The sequence below is a fragment of the Botryllus schlosseri genome, chromosome 10 (assembly GCF_051294905.1).
Source record: "Botryllus schlosseri isolate E-star chromosome 10, Bs_hap1, whole genome shotgun sequence".
Lineage (NCBI taxonomy): Eukaryota > Metazoa > Chordata > Ascidiacea > Stolidobranchia > Styelidae > Botryllus > Botryllus schlosseri.
In genome coordinates this window covers 11,759,864-11,778,797 of record NC_137245.1, presented here as the reverse complement: position 1 = coordinate 11,778,797, position 18,934 = coordinate 11,759,864, and the positions used below count along the sequence as shown (strand labels likewise).

The 18,934-nt window shown below is 39.5% G+C and overlaps 2 long non-coding RNA genes across 2 annotated transcripts in view; one reads left to right on the top strand and one right to left on the bottom strand.

Annotated features, from left to right (window-relative positions):
* LOC145448503 (uncharacterized) overlaps positions 1 to 18,934 on the bottom strand; it is a 224,735-nt gene that overhangs the window by 113,667 nt on the left and 92,134 nt on the right. The gene's annotated exons all lie outside the window — the stretch shown is intronic.
* LOC145449226 (uncharacterized) lies at positions 5,515 to 8,860 on the top strand. Its single transcript, XR_013918183.1, has 4 exons — positions 5,515 to 5,931; positions 6,475 to 6,664; positions 7,226 to 7,324; positions 7,693 to 8,860. It is a non-coding gene; the product is annotated as an uncharacterized LOC145449226 (long non-coding RNA).

The window sequence follows — 18,934 nt, the reverse complement described above, 5'->3', positions numbered from 1 at the left end:
CATATGCACCGACTCATGATACAAATACACACGATCTGTGCATAACTGCATATGCATACCATGAGTGGATGATGTGCATATGCCGCTGGACAAGGAAGCGCAGGCATAGCCTTTTACGGCTTTTTAAGTCATGCACCACCCCTCCATGCTATCCCAGTAATGCATGAGCGCCAAGCAGGGAAGTCATGGATACCAGTGTTACTAATCAGGTCTTTGGTCTGACACGGCCGGTGATCGAACCCACGACCTACTGAACAAGAAGACGGACGCTTCACCATTACGCTATCTTGTCGGCGATCGCGAGCGTGAAGGGGCTCTAACCATGAAATTGGCGATTGGGGGGCGCTGAGAGCAAATGGGGGCGGTGTAAGGTTTAGACGGCAACCGCTGCGTAGTGTTGAAACGATTGATAAATAAAGCAGCTAAATTCGAAGTAAAATGCAGAATCGATTCAATCAAGGCAATTCAGGGCCGTCCGTATATTTATTCAGCTGTACCGGAAAAGTCCATTGTTTCTTGACAATGTTGATCCTGCCCATCAATGGACTAATTTAGCAGTCGCAGCATCCCTGAAAAGCGTGTTTCATAGTGTGCTTTGAGAGCTACGAAGTATTTGAGCAGATATTGCTCACTGCAAGGTGTGATGGCTTTTTAAAAGAAACTGCCTTGCGCGATTTTATTCTCTGTTTAAAACGAACGTGGATTTCCCACAGTGTTGCCACCTTGCCCTGTGACACGGCGCTCTGGTAGCGAGAAAAGATATTGCTTCTACTTGACGGGCATATTTTCCTCAATTTCTGAGCAGAATATATCCGGTCTTAGTAATGATGAAACCTGATAAAGGTGAAAATTGTACCGTCCGGATTTTGTGATGAGCTCTCGATATTGCACTGAAATTTTGCGACTCGTGAACTGTTCCAATTCTCAAGGTTGCATGAGCTACTGGTTCAGCTCGATTACCCGATTTTGATGGGGAAACATGAATCAATAATTTCAGAAAATTGCACGGGGATATGGTGATTTGATTCCAGGATTTATCCCAATTAGAGATTCCTCACTGGATAATCAATCCATTCTGTGAAGTTCCCGAGCATGTATTGATTGAGGAGCTGATTGCATTGCACGGCGTAGAACACTTTTGAGTTAAACCCAAAGTTTTTTCTATATCCAATCATTCGTTCTGGATTCCCAATTTTAGTCGAATAGAAATACTCTCATTGGACTCGGGTTGACTTTTACGGCGTTGCCCTTCACCGCTCACATTTGAATAGAGCTTGTTGTCAGTGCCGGGACAAAGTTTCTGACTCACAGAAGAAACCGACTTGACAGTACGGGACGCCTACACTGGAAATTTTAGAATGAGATTCTTCTTATCAAAACTCAAACCCAATATGACGAGGATGATGATAATAATACACCAGCTTCATCCGTATCATTTTAGCTACAATAAATGTAGAACAACCTGTGTCGGGGGCGATGGCACTCTATTCGTCGTCCAAGGGGCGGCAGCTCGAAAAATTTTGGAAACACTGATTTAGATCGTCAAGTCCCCGTTAAACACTTCCGCCACGTTGACTCGGGTTATTCCAACAACATGTTTCGAACTAAAGGTATGTTATCATGCCGCGCACAGCATGTCGAATTCGAAGAGAAAGAGGCAACTGTACCACTTTTGAGAGTGGTGATTAACTAAATATACTTGTATTTGAGAACTACAAAATTATGTCGTCAGAATATTTTTTCATGGTATCATAAAGAATATTACTGTCCTGTGTTTTTACACGCAACCTCACATGAACGTTATAAAATAGATTGCTTTGTTTCGATTGTTTGGAATGTATTCATGTTAAAGTTAAAAACTGGGTGCAGTACTAAATTCAATGTGAGCAAAGATCTCTACCACTATATCCAAGTTGATTTACTAGTCACAGAAAGCAACAGAAGAAAATCCAATACAATTAACGTCCCCGTCTTGCTAATCGCAGAGGTGAATCCAGGATGTGAGTACTGGGCTCGAACCAGATGGTATGAGCCCGTACCCGATGGTTGTTATATTAACCTCGATGTGATCCCGAATATAGCGCATACAATTTTTATTGCGGTAATTAGTCTAGTGATCCTCGAGCGCGATTCAAGCTATTTCCAATAGTGATGTCCCAAGCCGAAAAGACCGACCGAACTTCGACACCTTGTTTTCATTACCGTACTTAAAATATGGCCGGGCGCCAGACGTCGGCAATTTTCGGAAAGGCGCACTTCAGGAAAAAGGGTTAAGAACCACACGACTATATAGTTTTAGTTCGACTGGCTTAGGAAGTTAGATTGTTCGCTCAGACTCGTGAAAAAATGGAGAGAACATTGCCTGTATGTCCTATGTGTATACTCCTAATAGCGAGGGGTGGATCGACAAATTCTCCTGTCCGACTCCGATCCTGTTCCTTCAGTTATGCGGTCCGGGTCCGGGTCCGGTCCGACTCCTAGGCTGGATTCTTGAAATGACCGTGATTCGATCCACAAAACTCCGATACTAATAATCATCTACAAGTAGGCTACCTATTTGTAGTAAAGTTTAAAAAAATAGATCATACGGCAATGGTTCAAGTCATATATTGAATATTGCAAAGGAATATGACGATAAAATATCACAGGATTGTATGGGAGCCAATTGGCGTATGGTTAGTAGTTACAACAGTCATGCTCGTCAATAGCCTCAATGGCGTTTCTGGCGTACCATAAAAGTACAAATCCTGCTCCGATCCAAGTCTGACCCTGCTCCGACCGAAATGAAAAATTGGAAACAGAAATTCTATCCTGATCCTGCCCACTCCCAGCTGTAACTCCTGTAGGTACACGATTGTTCAGTACAATGTATAAAATATGTTGCGGTTACTAACCATCCGTAAAGCAAAGCACAAAATCGACTTGAAATGCCCGCTTTTAACTACACCCTCAATGCTTCGATCGCTGCAGCGGATGTAGCATTGTTTTTCGAGATGACCACGTGGTTGTTTTCCTGCAACAAATTTCATTAATTTTAATACATACGGAACTGATGAATTGATTAAGGTCTAAAACATTATTGCGAGTATGTGGACAATACACTGTAAATCCGCAAGGTCGTATTGAACACTTCATAACACTTTTTTCTGCGTACAGACACACTTTTTGGGCATATAAACGCATTGGGCCATTATCGTCGCAACGCTTCTGCGTATTTCTCCGTTTACATGTAACACTTCGCCACTGCGGCTTATTTTCCAGAAAATTTATACTTAGTAATTTATCATCAATTTCGCATTCATAAACTATCGGTACGTTTGGAGATCACATTAAATCATGGTATATGTAAAATTATATTACTCACTTGACCCAACACTAAGTTTAAGGGTAATATTTCAATATACATATTTTCCTGTGACGCAGAGGGGTCACCACCTTCGATACGGTAGAGCGCACTCGATTTCAACTTGGATTTGAATTGGTGGTTCGTCAGGCTTCAGGCAGAGAGTAGGGTACACGAAAAAACTTGGCGAAATGGATATATTGAAGCAGTTTCTGCTACGTGATGGCGTTAAGGATCATATCATATATGTACTGTAAGGTATGGAAATGCGGTAAATGTTATTGAATATATGTAATGTGAGAATAGTCATAAAATGAACTCGTTTTGACATTGCAGTAAGGTCGTTTGTTTTAGATGTTTTAGTAGGCTACTGATATCCCTTATTCATATGAATGTTCTTTAGATCTTGGTAGCATATGATTCGTCTGATCATGTTGCTGGATGATCGAGCTTCGAATCTGATAATATACCAGGCTGCGACCAGGTTCAGTATTACGGTACTGATGGGAAGTTGCTATAGAAGTAACTTTTTTGACATATGGATAAAGGGATGTTGTCTCTATCCACACTGAAATATCCCTATGTAGGCGATATTGTGGTCCATTGTGGACAAGTACTGCAACGTCAGCAATTGAATGCCGGTATGACAGTCATGCAACGGTTTTTATTGTTTTTCAACTGCAACACATTTTACACTGTACTGTTTATTCCAAGTGGTAAGGTGTTAACTGAAGCGATTTTTTGACATGTCAAAATAGGTCAACATTTTGTCAAAATTGTACCGTTAGGTCAAAAATTGCCAAAATTCTTAACAAAATCAAAATTTTGTTGGCAACTTGCATTTCGTTTGTCGGTGAACTTATCATTTTACAATTTACATCTTGTAGCCTACTTTATAGTCCTACCGTTGTAGACGGACCATCGTCTGCTCATTGTGAACCATAAACTGTCAAATGAAACAAATACTCAATATAGCCTATTGCACTATCCTAACTTTAGCAAGACTGCATGGGCATTGGTTCTTCTATTAGAAACCGTATGATGAAAAATGGCGATGTAGACAACTTTGTCATAATGAGAGAGAGAGAGAGTGCAGTGTACGCACAACTTCAGTGTTGCCGGCCAACAACTGCAGCTGGTGAACGTTCTTTCTTCATTCTTGCCAAGCTACTTAGTTAGGACAGACACTTTCTACCCGAAAATGTAGGAAAGTATCTTTCTTTGTACTACAACAAATTTTTAATTATTTCTACCATAATACGAGATGTAACTAATACTAGAATTATTCATGGGTCCAGATTTCGATAAAATAAGTTCTTTTTCATTTATAAATTTGTCAATTTTCATGCTAAAAGATTTTTTTAGGTCAAATTACTTCGGAAGAACAGACAGCTCCAGCCAGAAATAAAGATAAGTTCCGGTAATACAATTCTAACACTATGTGAGAAACACCTAATTTAAGTACATGGGGTCAAAATTAAGTTTTTCATCATCAAAATATGTGTGAATTTGAATTTTTTAGTCAAAATCTTACCTTTTTAGGTCCAAAGAATCGCCCCAATAATAGCACAGCCAAACAAACAATCTTTTCAACAAACCATGGATCACAAGGGGTAGTATTTTTTTTTGCCCAATCCCCAAATTTGACTTTTCTGAGTTTATTGTGATACGGTAACTGAACTAAACTCTATTTTGCAGGTAGTATGTATTGAACTTGGCACCTTTTAAAAATGCATTTGCTGTTTGGAATACTGGTAAGCATCATCTATGAAAGACACCCTTCTGTCACGCACAACTTTTTGCAGAAAAAAACAACTGTATCCAGTATGATATCTGCGTGAGCAGTTCATTTGTATTGCGAATTTTGGCAACAAATATTTCTTTTCAATAGTCTTGGATTGATCCTCAAATTCGTTCAACTGATGTCCACTCTTTGAAAAGAGCCCCCTGGGTCTACCGTGCCTGCGCTATCAGACAATGTTGACAGTGACGTGAGGAGTCGTTCGTAACGGGTTTTGTGCCGTCACAGTCATCTTATGTGATACAGACCTTTGTCTCAAGAACCCATGCATACATGTGATTATGTAAGCCTATTTATTCATTTTATATAGCACCATTGATTATGTAATTTGCTGGTTTTTGCAGTCCTACTTTTCTTACGAACTATCTCGCAGAGTAGCTTACGGGTTATTCGATATGAGCTGAAAAGGCTTCATCTATGTACACTGTACAGTGTACCCTGAACTGTGTACACTGAATACTGAACAGAGATGTAGTTGAACGTAATGAGCTCGTGTAACTTGTACTTTAACTATTTCTTACTGAACTATAATGGGCTAGGTCAGTGGTTCTCAACCTGAGGGGCTGAGCACCTCTCCTGCGCTTCTGTAACCTACCTGTGTGAAATATTTATATTTACTTCTGCATCAAATTTACAATTTTCCTTTGGTATGTATCGTATTTTCTAGGAGCAGCATTTGGATTTGACCAGTAAAAAAAAGAGCCGCCATGGCACGCCACGAATCAGGGACTCATCAAGCCTGGGTTGCGGCTGATGGAAAGAATATAAAAAATGCCCTAATGTGCAGGTAGTATGTATTGCAATTGGCACCTTCTTGAAATGCATTTGTTGTTTAAAATACTGGTAAGCACCGCGGTGTTTCGTAAGTAAACTGGTATATCCTTAGATAATGAATTTGATTCTGCTGCATTCGGTTATTTTTATGAATGTTTGCTGGTAAAATTCCACTAAAATGATTAACAATCCAGGAAAGTATGCTGCTCGTGCTGGAGTAAAATTGGTGGTAAGGTCACATGCAACTTTCCACTACAATAATTATTTGTTCTATGAAAGACACCCTTTTGTCACATACAAATGTATCCAGTCTGATATCTGCGTAATACTGAATGCTGGTGACGTCATATTTTGTGATACGATTTTTGATGTACAACGTTCTTTCGAGTTCTCTACTAGTTGCTGACGAGTCTCAGCCGAAAATATTCGGGCTCATTTCAATATGCATATACTATTCAATTTTATATTGAAGTTTTGCACCTCGAAGAAGCTGTTCGAATATTGAATAGTTCCCTTGTATTGCAAATTTTTGAAACAAGTATTTTCTTTTCAACAGTCTTGAATTGATCTTCAAATTCATCCAACTGGTGTCGACTCTTCGAAAAGACCTCCCGGTTCTACCGTGCCTGTGCTAACAGACAATGTTTATAGTGACGTGAGGAGTCATCTGAATGGATTTTGTGCCGGTGCAGTCATCTTTTGCGATAATACTTTTGCCTCAAGAACCCATGGAAACATGTGATTATGTAAGTCTATTTATTCATTTAATATATCACCATTGATTATGTAATGTGCTGGTTTTTGCAGTCCTGATTTTCTCAATAACTATCTATATATGCGATATGAGCTGAAGAGAGGCTTGTTCCGTGTACATTGAACAGAGGTGTTCTTGAATGTAAAGAGCTGTGGTAACTTGCATTTAAACTACTGCTTACCGAACTACACTTGGAACATCAAATTGAGATCATTTCCCATGTCGTGCTAATTCCAAATAATTTCGTTATTCAAATTTAATCAGGAAGGAAGGATTTTAAAGATTGAGAACAATTACAATTACTGCAATGAAGGAAAAGTATTCAACACCTTCCATAAGATGTCACAAAGTTTTGTGTACTAAAGACAATCAATGTGTCCTTTGTCTGGTATATTTTCTCGTCTCAATTCAAAGCAGCTATAAAATCTTAGAATCGAAGTTATATGTAAAGCCTACCATATGTCAATTATTGTAATGGGAATCCAAACCCATAGGAATAACAATTCTACTATATTTATTTTCGGATCCTGTTTGCAATCAATTACATTTTCAGCAAAACGAGGTTGATGAAGTCAACTGTCTTCTTCTCCAAGCCAAATTGAGAGACAAGCTAATATAATCCAAGACCCAAGCGCATGTCTTATTGAAACAGGTATCGTAATCTTTCTGTTTTGTGGACCATACAAATTTACATAGACCGTTCGTAGACGTACATAGACGGTCTGCTATAAATTTCATTCTGAGTTACAGTTCTGCATTCTCACTATTGCCTGTGCGTCTGAATGTCAATGTAAATGTCAAAATGGCCGAATTGAAGAAAACGCAGACCTAATTCAAGATATTTTTATTAGTCGTTATGCGAGTTTTAGTCCGTCTCAGTGATAGGATTTCACATGTACCCGAGCGCCTTTCCTGCGCTTGTGTAACCTGCATGTGTGAAATATTTATATTTATTTCTGCATAAAATTTAGAATTTTTATTGACATATTCAAAACTTTGGAATTTAATCACATTTTCAAGGAGCGCAACTTGCAGTCGACCAGTAAAAAGAAGCGAACACCATGGCACGCCACGAATCAGAGATTGACCGATCCTGGATCGCAGCTGATGCCAAGAATATAAAACTGCTTCAGTGAAAATGGAGCATTCAGAAACATTTTTGACGTTTTGAGCCACTATGCATTGGATTGTCATACCCTGAAGGAGTGGTTCTCAAACAGGAGAAAGCATTTGAAGGGGCGTGAAGCCGCTGTCAACTAAAATCTTTTTCGCACATGGCAGCTTCTACTTATTTCTCTGTGTATGGTCAGAATTTAATATTTGAATATTCTCTCATCAACAACTATTACCGTCACTGCCATCCAACTATCAGTTGGGATTTCTAGCGATCTGGTTGCTTTTTTTAATTTCATGATACGACGATAAGGGGTGTGTGAAATTTTTTTGCTATCATAACGGGGCGTGTCCAAAAATGTTCAAGAACCAGTGCCCTAATGACTTCCAGATTTCATATTTTGCAGCAGACTGGTAAATAACAACAAATCTTTTCTGTAAATCAGCAAAATTTGTATGGAATCAAAGAAACGATTTCTTTGTTATTTAAACAAAAGTGATTGGCAATAACCTGCTATTAATACTTGTAATGCAAGCCCTAGAATATTTTTGATGCCTGGTTAGCAGGCTCAATTTCATTAAGAGTAAAAAAAATACTTTGTTACTTGTTTATCGTGGTAGTGGTAGTGAAACTTATACATTCATTGTTTGTTTATTTACGATAAAATTAGAAATTTACAAGCCATAATTTGATCAGTTTTAAATAAGTTATATTGATTTGTGTTGATCATGTTTTCCGTTAACGGACGTAACCAATGAATTTGATTCCATGCCATTGTCACGAAAGTTAAAGATACTAAATGATATTTTGTTATCACTATCCCTAATTCCCTATGCATTCATTTTCATGATTGAGCGAGTTTCATGATATTTGTAGTGAGTTTGCTCTTGATCATTTGTGATGTTCGTGATTTCATGGACTATTCCGGAAACGGTTTCAACTGCTGATCTGAATTTATGAAACCCTGTCACAGCAGCTATTGGAAATTTCAATGTTTGCACGTATTTAATCACCCAGGTTGGGTATTATAAGCGTCATCTATTCATGAATCAATAAAATCTGATTTTATTTTGAGCCCTGCGTTCCGGTGACTTGTGAACCAGCCACTTTGAGAGGCTGAACACTTGTTAGGTAAACACTTTTAATTTAAACACTTCGCAACACTTCTAGGCGTTCAATTTTTGGATCACGTTTCGTGTTCAATTTTCCGGGTTGAGCAACACTTCAAAATTTACAGTGTACATTTGATTCATTTACTTTACGTTAGTTGGAATACATCTTTCGATAGATCGGAAATATCAAAACTAGTTACAGTACACATTATGGAATTGAAATCGTGTCCCAGCATCAAATACGTTCACACACAATCAATTACAAATTGCTATTATAATTACTCCTAACACGCCATTCACCTTTAAAACATTCTCGAATTGCATCGTACGCTTATTAACTCTGGCTATATCGCGTAGCCCCTTGATAGCAGAATCAGATTTGCCTTTCTGAGCCAACCATCGCGAAGATTCTGGGAAAGACCTGCCGAACAACCAACATTACAAATTGGTACGGAATTCCCCGACCCTGAATGCAAAGTTACCAACAACACGGCGCGTATATCAAGGATGAAAGTACTACTATCGTGCCCAGAAACGAACGCCAATACGGGACAAAATCCCCGAGGTAACCCAGAGTACAATAGCCGACGGAAAACCCGACTGAGGACACGATTGAAATGAAATTTCGCCAACCTGGTGCGCTGATTTCCGTCACTAAAATGGCATTAATAAATAGTATGTAAGTATGTATGTCTAATACTTAGCAGAGTGGTTCTTAACCGGTGTTCCATCTAACACTAGGAATTCTGTGAGCCAGTCTCAGGCGTGCCGCTAGAGGTCACCACTCACGCTCATCTCATTCACACAATATGATTTGCGATAATACGCCCCTCTTGGCCCCCATAATAGGTTGCAGTCAGTGGTGGCTTTTGGGGTGGGCGAGGTGGGCGGTCGCCCGGGCCCCCCTCTTTGGTTTATGCGCTTCGTTCAAGGATAATAGCGAATAAACATGGAAATCCGTGTACCAAGCAAGAATATGATTCCGTACAGATGTGTCAATCATCATCAAATCTCTGCATTTGTTACAAAAGTCCCGTATCCCGATAATCACCACGCCTCTGCATGCGGTAGAATTGTTTAGCTTTGATGTAGCCTATCCTTGCAGACATGCAATAACAGATATGGCTGAATCCAGTATCTGGCCAAACCGTGACGTGGTGAAAGATAGATAATAATAACAGATGCGAAAGGGGGGTCTGGGGGGCGGAGCCCCCCATGAGTGACGGTTAGATACTTATGGGGGCCCCCCGGTTAGTCTAGCCCCCCCCCCCCCCCCGTTCGTAGGGCCACCACTGGTTGCAGTTAATTATACGACGGACCAGCGTGACGAGATAGCGCAGTGGTATAATTCACGGCTGCAACATCAATGGGTTGTGGGTTCCAGTCCGACCGGGAAGGTTTATCTAGGCACTTCCTCGCCATCTCATCCGCGTAAGCGGTATCTTTAAAAGGTTTAGAAGTGGCTGCTACGAAATTACTGATGTCTGGTTTAAATGACCATTGTAGTCGACAAACACCATGTATACTACAAACAACAACGCCGGACCAGTATAGTCGAATTCTGACTGTTCTATGAGGGTACGTCGTGTGCAGTGGCGTAGGAAAAGTTCGGGCTTGAATTCGGAACCTTGTCCTTCTGAGACGCCGATCCTATCTGCAATACTTAAGCTCCTTTGCGAATAGGCAATTGGTACCAAGCTGCTGCGTTTTGACCGAACAATACTATTACTCTTTTGTAGGTGAAACCTCGCCGCATTTCTGGACTGGTATCTGAAATGGAGCGGCAGATGTCACACAGATTTGAAATGATAATTCCTTGTGAAAAAAATATATTTTGATGGCAATATTTTTTTAACGCTCTGTTGGTGCATAATTCATTTTGTACACCAGTAATCTCGAATAATGCATTAGATGGGGAGAGTTAAATGTATAATGTGGTGGAGTATGGTTTTCGTGAGTCAGCGAAAATGTGGGGTTATGCAAATGTTTGCAGAATACGGTAAGTGTTCCGTGAAGGTTAAGAACGAGTGACTTAACATATATTAAGCGTGTATCCAAGGTTCAGTGGCTCACGGAGCTATCACCACATCGCCATAACTAACACCATTGATATTTGCTTGTGATATACGTTAGATGGGGCTATACTTCACAGCACAGGTTGCCAAATTTGTTCAGTCCGCTGAATTGTTTTTTTGTAGCTTATGGGTTGGTTCGAGGGTCGCGAAACTTTTTCGTCCGAAGAGCCATATTGACCCTATATCTTCATTTTAACTCCCAAAGAGCCATACATGTCAATCAACTACGATGTCACAATTAAAAATGGTGACGTCATGATAGCGCAAATTCGAAATCACCACATAAGATTCGTCGTTTGCACCTATTTTCTCTGTAAAAACTCGAACTAGTAATGCTGGTTGCCTTACTCGAGAAATGAGTATGAAAACCTTGAGTTACATAGATCTTTTGCATGTTATGCATTTTAAATTGCATTGCACTGCGGGCATATGATATTTTTCGAAGCGTAAGACAATTAACATATACATTTCCAACAGACGTGGACAATAGTAAAAATATGAATATGCTTTTTTATACGCTTTTTACTGTTAATGCATCGTTTGGTGACGCATGGTATTCCTGAGGACTTTTGTAGTCTGGTTGATAATCATTGTTGTTCATGCAAAATTTGGGACTTTCTTCAGGTATACGAGATCGTTAGTTCGTCTTGATGCTATTCTTAAATTAGAGATCCAAACATGGTCAGTGGTCACTATACAGCAGTATACATACCCACAGTAATGTGTGATGTGTCAGTTCGGTGGGGTCATGGGAGGCAAATGAGGCAGTACCTCACCTGTCCACTAGATTTTGAACATTTGTACTACCGCAATCACGCAACTTGCCTATTTATTGTTCGGAAATAAATCGTGAAAGGAGAGGTAAAGTATATGTGAGGCACGGCCGGGCCATGCCTTACCTGTGATAGTGCAATTCATCGTAAATATCATAGAATTTATAATAACTGATGTTAATCGAATGCATTTGTCGCTCTGATTCCGATTCGACTTCTTCATTCTCAAAGTATTCGGCGATAACATAACATTGCGCCACACGCCTATACATTTTAACAGCGACTACAACGCTACGTCAAATTAAATTTGAGGATTTTGAAATGGGGGTCCGAGCCCTGAACACTGAAAGCGCCACTGTATTAGCCTCTCAAAGACATATTTATACTACCACAAGAATAATAATACTGGTCGTGCTGAAGATTCAATAACAAGTTGATTATTTAAGTACACAAATAACAATTTCGAAAAGAGCCATATCTTATGCCAAAAAGAGCCATATATGGCTCGAGAGACATATGTTCCGGACCACTGGATGTAGGCTGAGACAATGCTTCCCAATTAGTGGCTCGTGATCCATTGGTGGGTAGCGGAACTATTTCAGCTGGGTCGCGAAGCATTTCCGAGTGAGTTTTCTCATCTGTGTGTCATTGGGGGGCTTTTGGTTATGGAATGACGGGAATCTTATAATTCATATCATGGCAATTTTGTAGGCATCAATAAAATACTTTTGCAATAGTGATAGAAGTGCCTCTATTAATTTTCGGTATTTCTGCATATTTTCTAAGAAAGAAAATCAAGCTAATCAACCCTGTACTTGATCTGGTATAGCTTATATGCAGACTCAATCGTTGACGGTGAAGCTCACAGCAGATTGTCATTTAATATTCGCGTGTGGAAAGCTGAATATTTCGACCAAAATTTTTTAACGAAGCGAATTAATTAGTTCTGAATTTCTTTTTACTCTGCCACCACCATGCATAGGGTTGCATTTTAAAACAAATATGTCCCTTGTCTAAAACATGTTTTTAATTTTTTGTTTTTTTGTTGTTTTTTTAGCCATGCCGTCACGAATATTCAATTGTGGCGCCATAGTACATTGAGATTGACAATTGAAAATATAGGGTGAATAAAGCTTATTCGACGAAATATCTACGTACCATTGCTGTTGAACCTGCTATTGTAAGAGTTGCAACCATTCCATATCGTATAAGTCGGCTATATCGGGTGTTAATTGTCCGTATGCTCATACAACATGTTTTTGGGAAAGTATTGACACAATAAGGCATAATTTTACAACTTAAAAAGCACAATTTTTTTAAGGTCATTGTTTAAAGCACTGTTTAAAACATGCTTTAAACAAAGTGTTTTAAACAACCATTTGTTTTAAATACAACCCTAACCATGCAGAAAGTGGCCCGAAGTTGAAATGGAAAGAATTTCAACCAAATGTGTTATAATGACGTCAAAATTGCAATACATGGAAAAGGTTCACAGTGACAGTGCAGAACCTACGTATGATCGATTGCGAACGCGAATCTCTAAATTTTGGAGGTTCACACACCGAACGCGAACGTGAACCAGAACCTCACGTTCACAATATCCCTAGTTAATATTAATGCCGCGACTGATACCATATCCTTATAAAATTGACTTTTCCAAAAACTTATCTCATGACAGAAATGTGTAACAATAACCGTAACGCGTCGCAAATAGACTACCGAATATAGTTTTAAATAAACAGAACCGAACTTACCGAGCACACAGAGAATCAAGTAATTCATGAGGCCGCTCATCCCACACAGTAGGACAGAAATACAATAGCTGGCAAAGTTCCAGGAAATAATTGTTAGCACTTGAGCGACGACCTGTCCAACGCATGCCACAATAAACAGCGGTTTGCGGCCGAACCTACTCGCCATTCACGAAATAGAAAATGCAAGTTAGTAATCAACCAACTGTATGAGAATAGATGGCAACCATATAAGGCGCGAATGCGTGACATTGAAATATTCCTGTATCTACCAATATGTTTTTATCGACATTAGTAGGCCGAGATAGTGGAATATGTAGGGCACTATATATGAAATCAAATTTTAAATGGGTTGATTGTGATCTTCGAAAATGATGTTGCCCCGACCTCTATAGTTGATGTTGCATTTGGGAAGAAGAAAGGAAAATGCTATATTTTCGTCTGTACTTTGGCGATGGAGATGCGAAGGAACTACAAGTTTATCGAGTAAACACACCACCATTTTTCCCTCACCGTTAACCGGGTGTACTGAGCACCTAGCGGGTGAATACGAGGATAGTATAGTTTTAAAAGCTATTCGTTGGTTTACTGGACCAGGCCTCTAACAAATCGACAAGTATATAGAATGGATTACTATCGAAATGGACCAAAAATGCAAAGCTGATTTTGAGGGTTTCCGGGCGATCAGAATACTTAAATTTATATTTTCGTAATCAGTACAGCGGCAGCTTTCCGTTGATATCCCTTTTATCAAATTCAGCGCTCGGCAAGCCGGTCGAAAATTGCCGAAAATTCGCGTCTGACCAAATGCAAAGTATGGCGTAGCCCAAACGCAGTGAGGCGTTCGATCTCGCTTTGTCCACACTATTAATGACACTATGATATTACATAATATTTGCCAGAAACAATCTGCAGCAGCAACTCCACCGACTGACTTCGAATTGATCATTATGGCACACTTGTGTTTTTGAGTACCAATGTGATTTGAAATAGCGGTCTTTCCTGTGACAGACAGGTTGATGTTAGAATTGCGGCTGTTGCAATGTGCTAAATCCTCGCCCTTCGAGCATCATTTGATACGTCACACAATACGCTTTTTGATTTCCATTTCAGATTTACAGATTTACTTATTAGAAGCAAAAATTATGTGTACAATTTAATTCAGGTGCATATATCTAGCATTTAGTGTTCAGAGGCCTTTCGTCGCGGTTCGAGCGTGTTTAATGCGCCATTACAAAGGTAAACCGAATTATGCAAACCATATAATGTATCAATACATCGGTCGAGCGGAAAATGTGGTGTTCAAACTTCAGAAATAATGTGTACGACACAGCACAAGGTGCATCTACAAGTACAAAAACATTGCACCGTGACGTATCCGCCATTCATGTCCGACATCACATAATGTCGGCGCAGAATCACAATAATCACGGACCCATTGTTGAAAAGGACAAAAAAATTAGGATCAAGTCAAATTAAGACAAATCTTGGAAATATGGAAAATATAATTTCATGAGATCTTGCCTGTGAAGGTATGGATAAATCTGATGGACCAGGGCGCTATGGCAACCTTGTCACATATTACTCTGTGTCAGGAGCGGACAACTTCTTTTGTCGGCAGGCTTGATATAGGGAAATGAAGTACTTGGGGGACGGATTCCTGAATCGATACATTAACGCGTATTCCTCAACAAAAAGTAAATCATTTAATATCATATGTCAGTTTGAAACATATGCACCAAAAACAGTATTTAATGAATTTATCACCGTAACGCACTTCAGTAACTGTTGAAGTCAATGAGACATCTGTGGTCGATCAAAGTTGTCAACAAGTACGTTAATCTCTCGTTGCATGTCGGACGTAGAAACCCTAGTAAACACTGCACTTGGTCATCAGTTAGATCGGAACGAAACATTGTCTTGACGACGTCCATGGTCGAAAATGTTTGTTTGCAAATGAACAGAACAAGTAATTTCATGGCCATCTTTCTGAAGTTGGCAAACTTGGATTAATTCATTGAATAATCAATCATAAAATTTGTCGAGGCTTACTTTCACACAAAGAAAACAAAGGAAATAAAGAAAAACATACAGCCACTATAATTTGACATTGTAAGCAAGTAGTGAGGGATAGCTGGAGACTGTGGCCGCGGACCATATTGTCATGTAAGACTGGAAACTGTCCGCGGGCCGCTTAAAGTCCCGTCCCCGGCGTGCCAAGCCTGCATTGCCCGTCCCTGCTCTCTCACGACGTAAATGCAGCAAGATCAGTCGGTAAAACGGTTACACCGAATGAGAGAGCGTTCAATGTACTATGTTTAGGTGATACACAAACTCCTTTTGTTAAAAGAGTTTTGGTTAGTGTATTTTGATAAAAGTCGACTCCAAGGCACACAAATAGAAGTGTGAACTGAACATCCCTTCCCAATGACACGAAATCTGTCGTCCAGCGCCCGGAGCTTGAGCCGCGCGTATCAAATGGACCCGCAGAGGAAACTAATGAGTCCCGTGTCTAAATGCGAATTTGGTATCGTGATCGTCTCACGGAAGGATATATTGTTTTAGTTACGTCTGATGCATGCAAGCGATTCCGAATATCGCAAATTTGGATCTTTGCATACAAATCTATAGTGTCAGGCCAATCTAATTGTGACATCAACCCGAAATGCATCACGAAGGGGTGGACACATTTTTCATCATGAGGCAATATCACCGTGACATCTTTGATTGGTTTGTCACTCATTGACAGAGCATAGTACGGTATGGTATGGAATGAGAATCTTCCATACTCCATACCCGCCCAATTGTTCCATACCATACCAACATTCTTCCATACCATATTTGACACTTTTTCCATACTTTCGCAACTTGACCAACCTCTCAAGGGATATTCTATTTTTGATGTGTGGAAATGTTCCGGCGTATATATTCTAATTATTTTGGACGAGATTATCCATTTAAACAGCACTGATGCACCAATGATATCCCCAATTTATTTATATCATAAGTCGTCAGCGATGTAGGAAACTTATAATGTAGGCCTATACACATGGGATTATTTGAAAATCACAACAGAATCTCAATACATGTAAATCTAGTGTGGTAACGCACTGCTAGCATGACCTAATCTACAGAATTACATGATACAAAGGTATTGCCAAGTTATGGGATAGGTTGCGAACCGTCATACACTTTACATTTGTTCCTCCAATAAAATTTGATAAGACTTTCTTTTGTAAAGACTTGCTATTGGTGAAAGTTAAGACCCCCGCAGAATGGAACAGCACGCAATAAAATTAATGAGTAGGGAACTGGTAACCGTACACACAATGTTGCGCCTCTGTAAAATGGATAGGTGAGGTAAGCCTACAGAAAAATAGGAAGGATTTGAAATTTTTCCAAATGTACCAAGGAGCATCAACTTACATGTGTAAATGCCGAATATATTGCATGGGTCAGATGAACTTCCTGGTGTTGACGAACTTATGCGTATGGTAGATATATGCCACCATAACCTACACTGTCGCACGCTACTATAACTCGAGTAGTAAGAAATATATGTCATTTCATCAGTAACGAGTCCGGCTATGCTATCAATTAGCGATTCTACGATCTCCCGTGAGTACATATTCTCATGCATATAAACTTTTATTTTAACGAATTAGGTGATTTCAACCACACCTCACACCATTTGGCATACGAATGAATAACAACCTATATCAGTAAGATCGCGTGCCGCTGTCCAATCGATTCTCGCTAATTGGAGGCACTGATAATACGAATTGCTGAATTGCAATCGGCATTTCATACGGACGTTTAATAAACGAAGGTAATAATGTAAAGAATTTGTTTTCCAAGTGAGTCTATTCCCAACCAGAAGGCCCTAAATTCCCCACAATTGGGATATTCACCATCGGTTGGAAACACCTGCATTGAAATATATCTTTAAATAACTTTTACATCACTACAATCATTTTGCGACAGCTAATCAAATGTCTATTTCCTCCGCCAATCTGTGGGTCACACTCGTTAGCTTCATCAGCCAACATCAAGGTGTCCTTTGTCCATTATATCAGTAATAACCAGTTTTCATGAAGTTAACATGCGTGTTGTAGGCCTGCATATCGTAACGTCGCTTCAAAAAAAGCTACATATTTTTGAATTACAATGATGATTCTATCGAATAGATATTGCGTGATGATCATCCTCCCAAAGTGCAGAAAATTATTTCCAAGTTCAACAAATTGATAAAAATATTGATATAACTTCTACCTTGGTTATTTACGTGGTGGAAGTTACGATAAGCGAAATGCAATTGTAACGCGACAGTGGTCGAATATCATTCATTTTTATGATATTTAAATCGGAATAATCATCAATATTATTTTCATTCATATGCGCGGCGCAAAACTTCGTTGCCTTCAAATAGATGTCGACCGTAATGGGTGAGTCATGAATCACAATTTGAGATATGAACATAGACAGTGAGCGATGTTATGTGGTATGCAATCAATTTGACAAATCGAAAGTAGGACTATTGTCAAGGTTCTGGCAAAACTGGCAAAGTATGGAAAACACATTCCACACCATACCTGGGAAATTTTCATACCATACCATACTTGCACTCTTCCATATTCCATACCGAAATTTCGTTCCATACCATACCATACCATATTATACCATGCCCTGCTCATTGACTATGGTATACCTAACACAGTTGACTTGGAAACGACCGAATCAACCACATCATCGACATCGATCATCATTTTAACGCGACTAAAATTATATAATGCAAATGGCACGTACATTAGGCGATAAGGTCTAGTGCAGTAGCGACCAAAATTTATACCCGTCGCGACCAATTGTAAGAATCACTGGCGTAACCGATGCCGTTACCGGCTGTGGATAAGCGGCTAGTGGTATTCCTTGCTTGAAAGGCTTAACATGACAAATTAAAAAGATTTGGCACGCCGGTTGGAAATATTTTATTACCAATTACATATTAATTACAAATTAAATGTTAATTTTTTGATATTTTTGCACGCTGCATACAAAAGGTTGCCGACCCCTGAGATTATATGTAGGTGTAGGCTATAGCAGGAATTCCCAGCCTTTTAGCATGGAGTCCGGTAAACTTACGGAACAAATTTGCTGATCGGATTATTACTCATATGGTTCTGGTAAAATCATCAATAGAAGTCTACCACCAAATTACAACTAACAACGGAGATTGGATGAATTGCGAGAAATCCGTATATACTTTATTCAAATAAAAGCGCAACAGTTATGACGACTTCAATTTCGTAACGCTTCGTAAATCGATTAGGATAACTTTCGATTTATCACTTGTCCAACCTCGATTACATTGCTGGCTGTCACGCATGCCGAATGCTATAACGCTACCCAATAAGTGAGCCTACAGTATACCTTCCAACGA